Source organism: Mytilus galloprovincialis, chromosome 11 (assembly GCF_965363235.1).
Source record: "Mytilus galloprovincialis chromosome 11, xbMytGall1.hap1.1, whole genome shotgun sequence".
NCBI lineage: Eukaryota > Metazoa > Mollusca > Bivalvia > Mytilida > Mytilidae > Mytilus > Mytilus galloprovincialis.
The window spans coordinates 13930052-13948652 of record NC_134848.1 but is presented as its reverse complement, the minus strand read 5'-3'; the positions used below and the strand labels follow the sequence as shown (position 1 = coordinate 13948652).

At 32.0% G+C, this 18601-nt stretch overlaps 1 long non-coding RNA gene across 1 annotated transcript; it reads left to right on the top strand.

Annotated features, from left to right (window-relative positions):
• The first annotated feature begins 1921 nt into the window (after positions 1-1921).
• LOC143052871 (uncharacterized) lies at positions 1922-3609 on the top strand. Its single transcript, XR_012971275.1, has 3 exons — positions 1922-2001; positions 2344-2393; positions 3558-3609. It is a non-coding gene; the product is annotated as an uncharacterized LOC143052871 (long non-coding RNA).
• Positions 3610-18601: the final 14992 nt, after the last annotated feature.

Below are 18601 nucleotides of genomic sequence, written 5' to 3'. Positions count from 1 at the left end.
TACAACATAAACACAATCTGTTGCTTGTGCGTCAGGATCAAATGACGACGATTTTGTAGTGAACGATAGTAGGGATGACAAAGATGTCTCAAACTTGGCTGAGCTGTCTGAGATAGAGGTCAAGATGTCCAAATTACATACAGAAAACAAAACCTAGATAGCTTTTATATATTTAATATGACAATGAGCATGATGGTCGTAGTATGGACAAAGTCAGATCATAAGAAGAGCGTGATGAGGACCGCATGCACATTTTAAAATCGTACTATGGTCTTGAACAGTGTGGTATAAACGTGGTATAGTCGAAGTCGAAGCCATGGTCGTAATGAGGTCGTTGTAACGCTGTGAGATAGTAGCGTAGTTTTCGACTTTACTGCGCTCTCACTACACTTCTACTACTACTACCTGATTTTGCAACGATGGTTTTGAACAAGTTTAAAGTTGGCCACGCTCAACACGAGCATAATGAACTTCACCACGGTCGTATAACACCCTTACTGCGATCGTCAAAATTTGCATTTTTTTCACAGATCGTAGTGCCATCGTGGCCTACTGTAACTGCGGTATGATAAGGCTTTTGATTCTTTAATATTGTTCATGACATACATCGTGTACTTGAATTCAAACTTAAGACACATCGACTGAATTGTAAATTAAAGAACGGAATTAATGCTTTCAGAAATAAATAAAATAAATTTGTAGAATACATCTAAAGACTTTAGATCTAATGTAAAAAAAATGTTTGATTATATTTTAGAGAGGAAATAATATACCCATGTTGTGCCGATTATGAAAAAAAGGGGCATACATGCATTGGTGAGTTGCCACTTATCTAATATTAGTGTTCTCGGTATGCATGGTGTGCATTGCAAACGCGTGTGAATATATGTCAACACTGTTTCATTTTATCGTGTTCGTATATATATTTTAACCTTTAATCAGAAGTGGGACATTTTAAGACTCACTGTATCCGTATCTGATACGTTGAGTTATCTGAACGTATCTATAAATTATTGCCTAAAATTTATTTGCGTGCTATATGTTAAAATAGTAAATGTGTATGTGTTTTTGTTTGTTATTTTAGATGTCTTCCGGTCGTTAAGGTTCATGGGCACTCCTGTTATTATTATTACCTGTTATGAAGTTTTCAAAACTCCTTCCCAACTTAGTTTCTTTTGACAACTTCTGGATGAATGAAAAAAAAGGTTCACTACAAAATCCTGTTAAGTGTTGATCTTTATAAAGCATGAAACATATTTAAAATTGATCAATCTAGGGAATGCTATGCCTTAAAACTTTTACAGATGCACATGCTTGTCTGTACTCGGAGATAATGTTGAGGTGAAATGCAGCCGTTTTAGTCAAAGGGTTTACTCTGTTTATTACCATAATTTACAGTTTATGTTTACTCGTTTATATCTTTCTGGTATGAATTTAAATGATAATGCAGATATAATAAATGTCAAAAACTATGATAAAAAGTAAGACAACGGGGAAAAGAGAGAAAACAAATCGGGAAAGAGTGATGGAAATTTGTTTTCCCTTTTCTTTTCAAATGTTTGAAAACAATTACTAGTATTGCTGCTAATTTGTAAATGTAATATTATTGGTATCAGTCATCATTCCAACTAAGCTGCATGATATAATAAAGATATGAGAAGTTGGGATTTTAACATACAAGAAGCAAGTATGTAAACACATATAATACATTAAACAATAATTAACACAATTCTGCTATTAATAATAGAAGAGACCTAACATTGTCATAACCCTCTCACTATTTTTCAAACTTGTTTCCCTATTCTCGATTTGCTACATGTATTTTTAACGATAACCAATAGAAACATTTCAGGACTATTTTTCATACATTGATAGAATGTTTTTACTTACAGCTTGTTCCATTGGATACACATCATTAATTGGACAACCCTGTAAACCATGTTCAAAAAACACATATGGAGAGAGATGCATACATGATTGTTTTTGTTCAATGTTTGAAAAGTATATACATTTATAAATAGTTTTACATGTATTTGATAAAGGCTTATTAATTTAGTATTTGATGTTCTATCTATATTACTACCAAAATGATAAATTGTAAAACATATCAGAGATGATCAATGGATAAACGACGTAAATGTTACCTTAATTAAAGCCCAAACCATCTTTACATACGTATGATGATGTCATAGTGATTGTTTAGTCAGGATTGATATTTTGTTATAATGACATGTACATGTGCATTCATTTAAGTTTACCACAAAAAATGTTTTACTTGATACAGATTACAAAAGGTAGATCTTTTTATCATTAAATATATAAAAACTATATTGTATATTTCAGGTGTGACTTTGTTGAAGGATGTATTAATATGTCAGTGCAGAAAACATCTAGTAAGTAACTTACTTAAATAACATTCAACTAGTAATGTAGAATTCTTTATTTCAACGGTATAAACAAGTCTTTTGAATGTTTTTATCCAGATGTCCGATTATTCACATTGACATCTATATGGCATGTATGGTGGTGTCCTGTAACTAAACCGAAATTTCCTATGTACATTTACCACTGTTTAGGATTATGATCTAAACTGTGTTGAAAATAAATATGATTTCGAAATTGTATAGTACACTCATAAACGTTGCAATATACATGTAAATGCAGTTATCTGCTTAGATCTTCATGTGAGTTAACGCATATAGGTTGTACAAAGAAGTGCGCAATAACATGACGCTTTATCTGCGTAGTTAAAAGATTTAATGCCGATATCTATGATGTGTTTGTTCATTTATCAATATCAAATTAAATTAACAAATGTGGCTACTGATGTGTTCTGCGGTTAACTGAAATATATCCCATTTATTGAATTTGCATACACGAACAAACAATTATGGCTATAATGAACATGCACAACAATGATTTATAATCTGGTATATTCAAATGAGTGTTTTGTTTCCTCCACGACTTTGACATCGACTTACCAACGAATTTCTAGAAAGCCAAGCGACATTTAAACAAGCAGAACAGCAAATGCTCTATTTCAGAAAAACTTAAACCCGTTGCCCTATTTATAGGCTAATTGATAAGTTTAAGCTGGAGTGAAGTGTTGTTTCCTGGAAAGTTGGCTTTTGATTGTGCACTTATAATACACACTCTATTTTCATACAAACTTTCAGAGAAATACGATCAATTTGAAAAAAACAAAAACAAATCCTAATACAGTATGTCGGGAGTTTGGAGACCGGACGGAATTTTAATGAAGTCTTATCTTAAATATATATCTGTGGCATAATTTGTCATATGACCAAACGTTTCATAATACATGTATCAGGAATGATATTGCTTCAATTTTTGGCATAATTTTTGAAAGAATTTTCTTTTTAAAAATCGATGACTATCAATAAATACCAACATATCATACATTTTTGTACGTAAGCATACTGGTCCTTATAAAACAACATAAACCAATGTGTGACGCTGAATAATTAAGAAGGATACCACTTTCTAACCAACACATTCCAAAAGCAGCTATTTAAAATTAAAAGCAAATTTTGTAGGGGTTCTAGATAAAACCACTATGGGGACAAGATTTGAAACAAGTACAAAAGGTATGTTTAAATGGTTATATCAGGAATATAGTGTTCTTTACTAATGCTAGCACTGCTTAGTCGTAATTTGCCGTTTAGAACAGTTGGCTTTAGTTTAAATATGACCTTTTTATATTGCTCTGGCTATGACCCAAATTGTCTTAATTGGCTCGGGATGTTAGTATAGTATCGGTTATAAACTAAGGGATGACAGATTACTTTTGTTGCATTTAAGTTCATGTATAATATTGTTAATCTCATATTAAGCACTTAGAATTTGATGTTCTAATATGTATGTATAATGTAATTCTGATACTGTGATTTAATTTTAAGAGTGATAAACATACCAATATAGAAATCAGTACTTGTTCCAAACAGATATACAGTGTTATTAAACATAAATTTTGTATTGGGCGACCGCGGGTGTTACAACAAGTAGAGGAGAAGCATTATGATTATACTTATCTATAACGTGAATTAATTTCATATTATATAAAATGGAAGAAAGGTTGTAGTTAATTTATTTGTATATTGGTTTTATTTTTATGCATATAAATAACCAAAATTTACTTTATCATTCAATTTCTTTGGTCCTTATTAAAATTCGTAAAAAGATGTTGATTGCAATTTCAGGGCCACTGTCAGGAGATATAGTTGTTTACTATACAATATCAGCGATAGTGGCTGTTTTCATAATATGTATATGTTTCGTGGTCTACAAATGCAGGACAGGTTCTAAAACTACAATCCGCCAATCCAAAATCACTTCACTACCCCGATGCAGTCAAAATGTCACAAATGAGGAACGTGTATATAACATTATCGTTGACGAAGATATGCTAGATGACGAAAGCATACAGAAAATGCAGATGGAAATGATTTCTGAATTTAGCGACCCCAAGAAGTAGCTGAAATATATATATTAATACAATGATTAATGCAAAAATTTATGCCAGATTTTGATTTGCTAATACGAGGGTGTTGATTTACTCTATTACCCCTCATTGAGACGCTTTGTCAAAGGAGCGCTTTATTAAATACGACTCCATACTATTGCAATTACTCTATTACCCTTCACGGAGACGCTTGATCAAGTGTGCGCTTTATTAAATAATACTATATCCTATGGCAAATTCTCTATTACTCTTCACCGAGACGCTTGATCAAGTGTGCGCTTTATTAAATACGAATTGTTGTACAAGACGTCATAGTTTATAACTTTGAATTTGAAATTTAATCGACAGTAATAACAGATCAGTTCAATGATTGCAGGTAGTTAGGGCTATCAAAAAATTCTGTAATTTGTTTTGTGTTATTGTACTTTAGAATCCAACATACATATTAAAATACATTGCAATTAATTCGCAGTTAGTCTTACATGCCATTGAATTAAAGTTTTTCGACAGATTTTATGTATTCCTATGAGTCATAGTTGCGTTCTGTTGATAAACGACTTGTTCTCGTAATGATGTGGAAACTGTCATTTCCTAGATTTAGATGTATTGGTTTACACAAAAATTCATAACAAAAGTTTGTGTTTCCCTATTGTTAATTTCCATTATTGCATCACCCGGTGTTTATATCTCACAGCTCACTTGCTTTGCAATTGTCTATAGGCACGTTTTGCAATGAACGTTGTGTATGTGTTCCGGACCATATGAGTATTTGGACATACGTATGGTCATGACAATAAGGGTATATACTCATATGGTCCAACCATACGCGTATGGTCCGACCGTATGCGTGTAATCTGAGAAATTAACACTCTGTTACAGTTTGCTTTTAATACTCTTAAACTCTCCATATGGTACGACCGTTCATTAAATGTACGCTGTCATTTAGGTCATTGTATTAATATATTATAATAAAAAGATTTGCTAAATAAAAATTAGAAGTTTCAAATAGTTAATTTTACTTACTTGTCAAAACTATAATATCACATTTATATCGATGGTCATTACCGATGGTCATTACGAGTGAATGGCAATATGTCGAAATAAAAAAAAGAAATCCAAAAATTTCTTAATGAACTGTTACACATAAAGTCACTGGAAAGTTACATAGTTTATTTAAGTTGTCTTGTAAATATGGTGTACTGTAGTCATGTTACGACATTTGAGATCTAGAAAAAACCCATCGTAGACATAGAAATGGCCCTAGACCTCGGTATCACTGTACGCAGCTACAAAAAGGCTAGCTTTTCACTCGCACACAAAAGTTGTAAATGAAAAGGATCATGCACAACCAAGACTTGCATATGCAAAAAGCTATGAAACAGTGTGGAAGTAAATGTCACCAAGCCTACATGCAAGAATGTTATTAGCGATGAAAACTAACTATGGCTTATGCCAACAATATTTAATTTTTACGTAGTTTTTGAATTATAAAAATAATACATTTTCATGTAACCGTGATTGTCTTTTTAGATAAAGTTTTTGTATAATAGAAACTTTTATAATGTTATTAAAAAAAATACCGATATGGTCCAAATAATCATATGGTCCGGCCCGTTAATAACCAAACGAGTAGTATACTCATATGGTCTGACCATTCGCTTACGGTCGGACCATACGCGTATGGTAGGACCATGTGAGTATACTCATATGGTCATATGGTCATGACCATACGCGTATGGTCCAAATACTCAATATGTTCCGGAACATATGTATAACTGGTAGATCTTAAAGTCAGGAATTTCGTTACCACAAACTACTTTAAAAAATCCTTTATTATTCTTCCGTAACTACATGTATTTGGTTTGCATGTCCGTCTGTATCCTGCTTGTAAGGCCACACTGCACTCTTTTTTATTATCAAAGAAAAATATTCTTAAATTCTCAATACTATGTCGCAATCGTTACAATCAATTAATTAAAATGTCTACTCTATTTCCGTTTTGTTTACGACAATAACATAATCTTTGTAGCCTTTAAGACGTGGATATATATGACAAAAATGTATAAATGTTTTCTCTCTTTTACATGGTTATACAAATTCTATTAAAAAAATGAGAAATAGAATAGAATTCTTGAATATTTTAATGCTGTTATAGTCATCGTATTGTAGCTTTAAATTAAAACAAAACTTCACATTTAGTGGGATGAAAGTTCAACTGTGTGTAAAACGACGTTTTTTTCAACTAGTATTTGAATATCTTAGATAGAGGAGTGAATTGTTCCTATTTTAAGCATAAACGAATATTTAAGATGATAAATTCTACAGAAAAATCCACCAACCGGCAACATCAGAAGAATACAATACTCCAATAACCAATCTGTAGTTTGATTCTAAGGTTTTAATTTAAATCCATAGATTGTAAAATAATTTGTCAAAATGTAGTATTTATCATGTTTTTTTTTCTTCCAAAGTATAATAAAGAAATTGGATCACATGACCTTTTGACACGGTACTGGTTGTGCGAAATTGACAGAATTTGCATTATGTAGACTATGCAGGTAAATCGAATTTTGTGTGACAAAAATACACAATAGAATTCTGAGATAAACTGTGAGAACATACCTTTAGATACGGAAAGGAAAACAAATGGGGTCAACAGATTAGTTTTCTTGCTATATATCAAAATAGGTAATTGACAATTCAACTATTATACAAATTACTTAATCAGCGTTATCTCCCCTAATTAGGCAAAAACCCGAACCAAACATAATAATATGTTTTACAGAACATACAGCCGCAACATATGATAAAACACATGCAATTTTCAATATTAACATGGACTACATACTACACTCTAAAATTTGCACATTTCGTTTAAATTCATTAAAGGTTGCATTTCTGTAAATATTGACAATGCAATTTCCCATAGGAACTCCTTTTACGGCTAAAACTATACCACTTTTACTATGAAGTTTTGAAAAAAATCTTCTCCTAGAATTGAAAATTCATATGCACCACAAATTTTTTCAAAGGTCAAAATATAGGGCTGTGCGGCATATGTTCAACGTTTATATGCCCTGAACTTCTCAGAGTTTAAACTTACACTAATTTTCTTAACTACCCCTACCTCGAATGAAAGGTTACCACAGATTCCAATGTAAATAATATGCACGTGTTTATTTACTGGTAACATTCCCAAGTTCTGTCTCTGCGATATGGAACACAGAGAGCATAACTGGGAACCAGTATGTAAACAAAATTAATTTTCTATGAATATTTAATTACTACCCAAAAGAGGCGTGTTTTGAGAAACAGCTGTATTTACAAAGTGCAACCTAAAGCGACCTTATTAGGTGTCAATTAAGACAAAACATAGGCAATTATTTCATGCATTGAAGCATAAGTTATAGAAATAAGGTATCGTCAGGATGGTTTTATCCAAAAGTATGGTAAAACGTTCTGCTAGGAATTAAATCCATATTTATATTTAAAAAATGTGTGAACAAATAATCTACTAATTTTAATAATAAAAATGAAACACTTATTATATCATCATGTACCCACACTTATAAAAATAATAAGATGTGGTATGATTGCCAAAAAGACAACTTTTCACAAGAGTCCAATATTAACATACATGAGATACCCCTGTTTAGCTATAGGGTTTTGAATATTTTTGTTTCCAATGTCTGTTGAAATTATAACCTATATGTGGTCCCACATCTGTTATTGTAGTTTCGTTAATAATGCATTGACTACTGTTTTTACTTTTTTGTTTATTCTGAAGAACAATACTTTGGTTGGCAAAATGTTCTTTACCAGGCATGAATGTCGCTTTATTTTATTCAAAACGTTTTTTCCCTAAACAGTGCTTTTTATAAACAATAACTATATTTATTTTACTACTTCTGGAGGTTAAAGTATATATATATATTGTAACGATTGCGCCCCTTAAACCGAGTGGTAAGTTAAATTCAATAAGGAGGCTCGATCGAACATAATTTGCATGGATCCTTTGAGTTGGTATATGGTTGAAATAATAACTAAATCAGGTAACATTTCATAGGTATTTTATATAATATCTATATACTCAAATATTTACAATTAATCATAAAAACATACATTCATATTTATAAACAATGTGCCGTAATCATCTTTATTTATAGGTCAGGAAGGTTGACTTCAAATTTCAATAGGGTTGACTGTTTCCGTAGGTTGATTTAATAGAAGGTTGAACTTTCAACCTTCTATTTCCAAAAGTATGGAATACTTAAAAGGGGTTGGTTTATAATAAAATATTCATAAATCTTATTCCCTAAAACGGAAGTAGATTTCAAGAAAACCTCTTTCATATTATTGCATCGATAGAAGGTTGACTAAGTGGAACGATGGTTGACGGGACTTTCCCGTAGGTGGATAGTTGACTTTTGCAAAACAAACAAAAGCATGTGCTAGAAGGTTTAAGTCTTTCTTAAAACAATTAAAACATGCGTACCATACTAATGGTTGACTGTGGTTCAGACATTCTGACCAACTTAGGTTTACTAAATATATATATATTGCTACGAGAAATTTGACTTCTCTTGCAGACGATGAGAATAATTCTAAAGTTCGTTTCGTTAACCTTCTGTTTATCATTTTCCGGTCAATAGATCGACCAATCAAAACGTTTGTTATGTTTCAGGCAATCTCGTGTCTCAGACCGCCAATACACAAATAAATTTAGCTTCTCTTGTAAATAAACTGTGGCACTGCTGGGATTTAGATGATTACGGCTAAAACACAAGTTATTACATAAAGAAAACATATAAGCAAATTAGGTAAACACATTACCATTTCATGTATCATAAAAATACATGCCAACCAACCATGAATATTCTGTACGAGGTGACATTCCATCGTAAAAATAGCGATGTGAAAACGTAAACAAAAACAGCTGACTCGTAAAATTACTGCTATAGACTATGGACAGCACGATTTCCATTAATTTAATAATACGATGACTAAATCGTAATACAGCCCCCTAACCACTAGGCGTTTGTCCTCAAAGCACAGAAAATATCTATACATTTATTAAATTAGTTGGTTGGTTGGCCCAAAATTTGAAAAACAAAATCCGACAGGACAACACCTGTCTTAAAATATACACTTTAACTTAAAACTCATGTATTTACATACTTGTTACGTGATTAGGAAAATTCAACAACATATTTTGTCAAATAATGACATATCTAAAACCCTTGGTCTAAGTGGATGGAAAGAGGAACCCCAAAAATGGTTACTATTCTTTCCACAAATTTCTTAGCTACTGTAACCGCTTCAATGTCTGGAATTGGTATAGCTTCAGTACATTTTGAAAAATAATCCTGAACTACCTCTAAGGTGGCTCGTGGGTACAAAAAGTTCAGCAACAAATTGGACCTTTATTTTTTCATTACAAATTTTATTTATTACACTATTAGTTTTTACTTTATGATATGGTAAAAAAGTCAACCCAAAAAATCGATTCGGTTTGGCCCCAGATGAGTTTTAAAATGTTTATATCATTGAAAAAGCTCCAAATGATCTCCCTTTAGTGCAAAAAAAGCCATTTTTTGGCATTCAATTTGAAATATCTTTTTTAACTCATCGGTGACCTAAATGTTTTATTATTGTTTTCATATAAGCTGTACATTAACTAAATATCTGTAAAATTTAAGCGATTTCTGTAATTAAATTATTTTTTTATATTTCGAAATTACCTCTATTTCTCCTATTAGTTCAACAGAAACAAAGGACATTAACAAAAATGTATGCTTCTTCCGGAGTCAGATTGTGAGCTTAAATGAACGGTGACCCCATTTTTTGTTTCATTTTTCTTTTAAGTATATGATAAAATTCATTTATAAAAAAATATAGCGAAATCCATTATTAGAAAAAAAATTTGATTTATACCCAGGATCACCTTAAATAGCGGTTTTTATTCACACTTATTTGTAATGGTCCTAAAATGTCAATAGCCATTCTTTCCCAAGGAGCACCCACAAGATACTGCTTCATTGGGGCCTTAGGTTTTTTACAAGGTGCTTTCTTAGAAGCACACATATCACATTTGGTACATCAAAATTTAACATCATGTCTCATTTTATACCAAAAATATTTCTGTTTAATTTTTGATAGAGTCTTTCTTACATCAAGATGACCACCGGTCACTGTGTTATGAACTTGGTAAAATAAGCTGGAAGAACAATATGTAGATCATAATGTTTTCCATTATAACTTTCCCACTTATATAAAATTCCATTGACAAGAATTAAAGAATTTAGTCTTGACCAATACAATTTCACTTCAGAACTCATATGGGATACATCTGCCCATATGGGTTTAACTTCATCTATTTCCCATTGGATAAATAAACTGATTACATCATCAGATAATTGAGATTCTGAAATATTTTCAAAATTTATCTCTTTAACTGGGTCGTCCTTCTGATTTTGACTGCAACCATAATCCTTAGATCTGGTACAAACTCTTACTATCTTAGACTGAACAGGGAGTACATCAGGGTTTATATCTGGACCCTTACTTTTAAATTCATCATTTCGTCACTTGTCATATTTGGCCAATTTTCATTTATACAGCTAATACTAGTTGTTGTAATTGGTTGTTTGACACTAACATCTTGAACATTTTTGCAAGATTCACTAAAAGTGACATTATCATTTCATTTTTCAACCGTTAAAACGTTTTTATGAGTTGGAACCAATTCATAATTTATTTCTGCTCTAGCACAGTAAGGACATTCTTTATTATAGCAAGGACGTCTACTTAGGGCGTCTGTATTATTATGGGACCTTCCAGCTCTGTGCTCAATTTTAAAATCATATGATGCCAGGACCTCGAACCAACGAGCTAACTGACCTTCTGGATTCTTAAAATTAAACAACCAACTTAATGCACCATGTTCACCTCTAACCTTGACGTATTTACCATTTGAATAATGGTGAAAATGTTCAATAGAGGCTACTACAGCTAGCAGTTCTCTTCTGGTAACACAATATTTTCTCTCAGATCTATTGAAAGTTCTACTAAAGTAACAAATTATTTTTCCTACTCCATCCTTGAGTTGGGATAGCACTGCTCCCATAGCAACATTACTCGCGTCGGTATCCAAAATAAATAAATCCTCCCTTGTAGGGTAGGCTAAAATAGGTGCACTAATTAAAGTAGTCTTTAATTCCTCAAAAGATTGATGACATTCTTCTGTCCAGACAAATGTTTGGTTGTTTCTCAGTAACCTTATACAAAGGTTTAGCTTTATCAGCATATTTCAAAATTATTTTTTTTATAATAGGATGTTAATCCTAGAAAACTTCTCAAATCTTTTAAACTCTTGGGCACTGGCCAGTCCTTAACTGACTGAATTTTATTAGGGTCAGTAGCTACTCCACTTTCGCTAACAATGTGACCTAAAAATTAACTTATTTCTTAAGAAAGTTGCATTATTTGGGATTCAGCTTTAAATTAGCTGTTTTCAATCTTTGAAAAACTTCTTTCAAGTTCTTCATATGTTCCTCAAATGATTTTGAGAAAACAATTATATCATCTAAATAAACTAAAAAAAAAATTCTACGTCAAACCTGATAAAACTGTTTCCATGAAATGTTAAAAAACAGGGACACTATTACATAGACCCATTGGCATTCTCTTGAACGGCCAACGACCAACCCCTGGAAAGGAAAAGGCTGTTTTTGGTCTATCTTTTTTGGCTACCGGAATCTGATAATATCCTGACTTTTATTAGACGGTCGAGAAGAACTTTGAGCCTGACAAGGAATGTATAGTGTCATCTATACGGGGTAAGGAGTAGAATGGGCGTAAAACCAATAAATTTACGGTGCGAAAATCAATACAAAATCGCCAACTGCCGTCTGACTTCTTCACGAGAACTATATTGGAGCTCCGGGGACTTTTAGAGTGTTCTATAATATCTTGCTTAACCATTTTCTGAATTTCAGCTTCAGCATCCTTCACTCTAGCCAGAAGTATTCGTCTGGGTCGCTGACGTACTTGAGAGTGATTTCCAGTATTTATTGTATGTTCAACTAAATCAGTTAAACCAATGTCCTCAGAGGAGTTTAAGAATATACTATTATATTCTATTAAAAGGTATCTTCTTCATTTACTTTATTGCAGGTAGCAATAATTGTACCCTTATATAAAGTGCAGGGGTCTTTATTTAATTTAATCATCCTCAAAGGAATATTATACATCTCTGGATGTACAATTGATCTTGCTACCAGTAAACCATTTTTCTCCATAAATTTCTCATTAGGTTCTATCAAACCAGCTAAACCTCTAAAATAGGTCCACCTTCCTTCCCAGAAACAATCATTTCTGAGTTAGGAGGCACATCTACTGTCTCTTGTATAGCAACTCTATAACAAGATTTAGCACTGCTTGCATAATGAAAGCATTGCATTATCTCCCCTTTAATCTTCAACTTATTTTGACTTAACAAGACATCACAGTCAGGAGTCCTAAGAAAATCTATTCCAATGATATCTTCATTGGAAATATCAGCCACTAAAACATTGTGGTGATAAATATGATCTCCAAGACAAATTTCAACATCAACTTGTCCTATAAATGGTGCACTATCACCAGTAGCAGTAATCAAATTAAAATTAACATGATTCATTTTTTGAAGTAATGAGGGATTTATTTCATCAAGAAATTTCTTACTTAAAATAGTAACATTTGCTCCTGTATCCACAATGAAAGCTTAACATTTATCAATTTATTTTAGCTCTGACAAATAGTCCCTAGCATTATTTGCCAAAGATTCATTAATCTTTATCGACTTGGGCCAGTCTGTCCCGGCCTGGCTCCAACCCCTGATTCCGACCTCAACTGGTTTCCCTGTTGATAGTAATTAGGTTGATTTTGTCTATTCTGACCAAAACTATTATTTCTCTGGTTAAAATTTCTATTGCCCTGACCAAAATTCTTATTCTGTTTATTATATCATCTCTGACCATTTTGATAGTTCTTCTGTTGGTTACCCCCCCCCCCCCTTTGGCTATTCCTATTCTGGTTTTGGGACATATCCTTTATATATCTGGTCAATGAGACCAGTTCTCTTTTAAAATCGCACAATTCATTTTTTAATGATTTTAAATCTTTCCCCTTGTCATCATTCAATTCTGTATTAAATTTAGTATCAGTTTGAACTGAATCCGTCTGTCTAACCATGCGACCTTTTTGTCTCTCTGCTAACGTTAATGTATCTAGCCTAACAGCTACTGTCTTTGCCTCATGTATAGATTTAGGGTTAGCTTCCCTAAGTCTTAGTCTCAGATCAGCATCTGGTAAAGCATCTATAAAATGTTCTAGTGCTAACACACTAGTTATTGTGGATAGGGCACTTGGATAAGCTTGCCTTGTTAATTTCTTAATTGATTGGGTCAATTCGGGTAAACTTTCTTCTTTACCTCTCATACGGGTCTGGAGTTTTGCCCTAAAAAGTTCTGATTTCTCAGCTGAACCATATCTATTGTCCAAAACTTTTATCAAACTATTGTAGTCTTTCCTTGATTCTTTATCTAGTTCATTTAAAAGAGTTCTTTCTCCCCCTTTTAAACTACCAGCCAAATATGATGATTTGGTTGCATAATTCCAACCATTTTTTTCACCTAAAATTTCAAATTGAGCTAAATATTCATTTAAATCTTCATTTCCCTCATATAACTGTGGCTTCATGGTTACATTATTAGAATTGGGTGAATGGGTATTGCAATCAGTCAATCTTGGAACCTGAGGTCTATCCAGTACAGCATAGTTTTGATTTATATTATACATTTTATCTGTATTAAATGAATAAATATTATCTGTGTTTTGTTGTTGTTTTTCTGTATTTTGATTTGTCTGATTAGCTTCATCAGGAACTACTAAATCTTTATTTTGTCCAATCATTTTGTAAATAGTAGAAATATTTTTCTTGTTTTCATGTACATCATCTACAATTTGGCTTATGCAACCTTTAATAGAAGAAATTTCGTCTCCAAAATCTCTTTTTATCTGATTTACAGCAATGATAACTTCTTTTTGACATTCAGAAAACTCATGGGTTATCTCCCCTAATTGGTTATTAAATAAACTTTTAAGGTTTTTTAATTCATTCATAAATAAGTTTTGTTCTTTGTCATGGCTTATTGTCTGCTCTGCATAGTCAACGCTATCAACCTTCTGTTCATTTAAAGGAATGGTAATTTGCCCATTATTTTCCTCTTGGAAAGAATTATTAATAGCTATAATTACTTCTCCAGAATCATCCATAACGTACTAAAATTTTAATAATTCTTATTATAAAAATCCAGTGAAATAGTTTAACATCAAGTAAATACACCAAAGCTTCTTTAGTATAATTCATAAATTATTTATTTCAACCACCAAATTCAAAGTTAATAGGATCCCACTTCTGACTCCAATGTAACGATTTCGCCCCTTAAACCTAGTGGTAAGTTAAATTGAATAAGGAGGCTCGATCGAACATAATTTGCATGGATCCTTTGAGTTGGTATATGGTTGATATAATAACTGAATCAGGTAACATTTCATAGGTATTTTATATCATATCTATATAATGAAATATTTACAATTGATCATAAAAACATACATTAAGTTTATATTTATAGGTCAGGAAGGTCGACTTCAAATTTCCAGGGTTGACTGTTTCCGTAGGTTGATACAATAGAAGGTTGAACTTTCAACCTTCTATTTTCAAAAGTATGAAATACTTAAAAGGGGTTGGTTTATAATAAAATATTCATAAATCTTATTCCCTAAAACGAAAGTAGATTTCCAGAAAACCTCTTTCATATCATTGCATCGATAGAAGGTTGACTAAGTGGAACGATGGTTGTCGGGACTTTCCCGTAGGTCCAACGTTGACTTTTGCAAACAAACAATAGCCATGTTCTTGAAGGTTTAACAATAAAACATGCGTACCATACTAATGATTGACTGTGGTTCAGACATTCCGACTAATTTAGGTTTACTAAATATATATATTACTACGAGAAATTTGACTGCTCTTGCAGACGATGAGAATACTTTTAAAGTTCGTTTCGTTAACCTTCTATTTATAATTTTCCAGTCAATGGATCGACCAATCAAAACGTTTGTTATGTTCACAGGCAATCTCGTGTCACAGACCGCCAATACACAAATAAATATGGTGGCAGGTACCTGTTTTGGTATACCAGAACATGTGTCCCACGCAGAAAAATTTTGTTATAGTTAAGCATTGAGGTATATAATTGCATCATGTGGACTAAAAAAATAAATGAATGAAAGTTTTAGGCTAGTATACTACAAGTAAGTAGTTGCATACACAGGTTGGGGATTTCCTTCACACATGGGTCCAATCAGATGTCAAAATTGTGGTCTCCTCATTTGACGGCATCCAATCAAAGTGGAGAAAATATTTATTTTTTTGTAAACAAAAATATCTTGAGATTTTGATGGTAAAGATTGATCCGGACAAGGCTGGATATCCTTTATCCCTTGAATTTTGCCCTAAAATCTTGTCGGCTTTTAGCAGGATTCTGCAGGTGAGCATTAGGTATCAGAGCATCACATTTTTTTGCCTTATTTGCAATGCATTTATAAATTTTGAAATCTCCATGCTGGACAGACACCAACGTTTAAAGGTTTTCTATATATTTACATAAGCACACACATATCTTAATTGCTTAAAACCATACAATTTAGTTGTATATAAGCTTTTTAACAAGAATTTTCAAGAAATAAAATAATAAATCCATGAAATTCTAAAGATTTATTGTAAAATAACTGGTTTCTGCCACCTATAGCTTCTCTTGTAAATAAACTAATGGCACTGCTGGGATTTAGATGATTACGGCTAAAACACAAGTTATTACATAAAGAAAACAAATAAGCAAATTAGGTAAACACATTACCACTTCATGTATCATAAAAATACATGCCAACCAACCGTCAATATTCTGTACGTGATGACATTCCATCGTAAAAAAAGTGATGTGAAAACATAAACAAAAACATCTGACTCGTAAAATTACTACTATAGACTATGGACAGCACGATTTCCATTAATTTAATAATGCAATCACTAAATCGTAACAATATATAATTCTTGTAGAAGTAACATTCAAGCAGATATAATTTATGTACACAATCTACATAATATTTAATAGATTTTTTTCGTCCGAAGTGGTTTTCTAAATTAAGCTTCACCAGGAACGTTCAAGCTACATGTAAGGCGAACGATGTACGAGAACCAAACGTACTGAGGAAATATGATAGACAAGTTGGTTACAAAAATATATAAAACACTGAATTATATGCATGTTTATGTTTATCATTAGATGTTAATTATCAAGCTTCTTTAGTAGTAAATAAACTCATCATATAATAGGATGGAAATACAGCTAAAGAAATCTATTCCGAAAGTAGACGAGTTTTAGTATTTCAAAAATTCAAACTTTTATAAACAGTTAATTTATAACTATAACCATACATAAACCTCAGGAATAGATTACCTTAGCTGTATTTGGCAAAAACTTTTAGGAATTGTGGTCTTCAATGCTCTTCAACTTCGTTCTTTATTTGTTTCTTTTTAACATTTTTTTATTCGAGCTTCACTGGTGAGTCAGTTGTAGACGAAACGTGCGTCTGGCGTAAATATAAAATTTTAATCCTGGTATCTATGATGAGGTATTTTCAACCACTAGGTCGATACCACTGCTGGTAGATATTTATTTCCCCGAGGGTATCTAGAGCCCAGTAGTCAGCCCTTCTGTGTTGACTTGAGTTAGCATTGCTATGTTCATAATTTACTGTTAACAAAATTTTGTATTTTTGAACTACTAGGGCTTTTCTACCTCAGGAATATATTACCGTAGCTGTATTTGACAAAACTTTTAAGAATTTTGGTCCTCAATGCTCTTCAACTTCGTACTTTTTTAACATTTTTTTATTAGAGTGTCACTGGTGAGTCTTTTGTAGACGAAACGCGCGTCTTGCGTAAATATGGAATTTCAATCCTGGTATCTGTGATGAGTTTATTTGTTAATTCATGTCAACACAGATGTACTGATTATTGAGTCCCTCGTGGAATAAAAACTTTACCAGCTGTGACTCATCATAGATACCAGGAATATGTATTTAAGCCAGAAGTGAGTTTCGTCTACAAAAGAGTGATCAGTGACGCTCGAATGAAAAAGAGTTAAATATTCCAAAAATAAATTCGAAGATGCAAAGTATTGAGGGTCAAACATTCCTTAAAGTTTTGCCAAATACGGATAAGTTAATCTTTTCCTAAGACAGAAAAGTCTAAGATATTCAAAAATTCAAAATTATCGAATTTAAAACAAAAGAAAATATTTTAGATTTTTGTTTTCTTCTGAAATGACAAAATACAAAAGATGCATTAGCAATTTATTATATCGTAATACGTTTTGTATTTTCCATCATTTTCTTCTTTGTTATATTTGTCATGTTTAAACATAAATAAATAAAATAAACACAATTACAAACCGTCGATTTCCATAAAGATAACACATCGTATTCCTATGTATACACACACACGAATAAACTCCATTATTTTCATTATACTGTAACATGTTTAAGCAATCATGTATTATCATTTACTTATATATCGCATTAGTAGTATCTTTTTGTTAAATACTATGAATCTGAATTAAGATGTGATTGATGTGTATGATTCGTCTTGTTTATTTTTCCTAATATACTGCAGAACCACCTACGTCTATTCTTTATTGTATCATTTTCTTGTCTCATTACCGGTAATATGAATGTTGCATTCTATTCATATCATTCTAGATAATCGATATCAATTTACAATTATACATTTCTGGTTTATACATATGTATTTATAGTGTACGTTTAGTTAGGGATGAATTAATTTGCATATTCCATACAACATTTGAAAATATCTTTTGCTTTTTTCTTTTTTTCTCTCTCTCCTATTTTTGAAAAATGACAAATCATTAATCAACAAATTCTATTTAAAGATTTGTTAAAATTCTTGAACCTAACATAGCATGACCTTCAAATTGCATTTGACATGTTGAG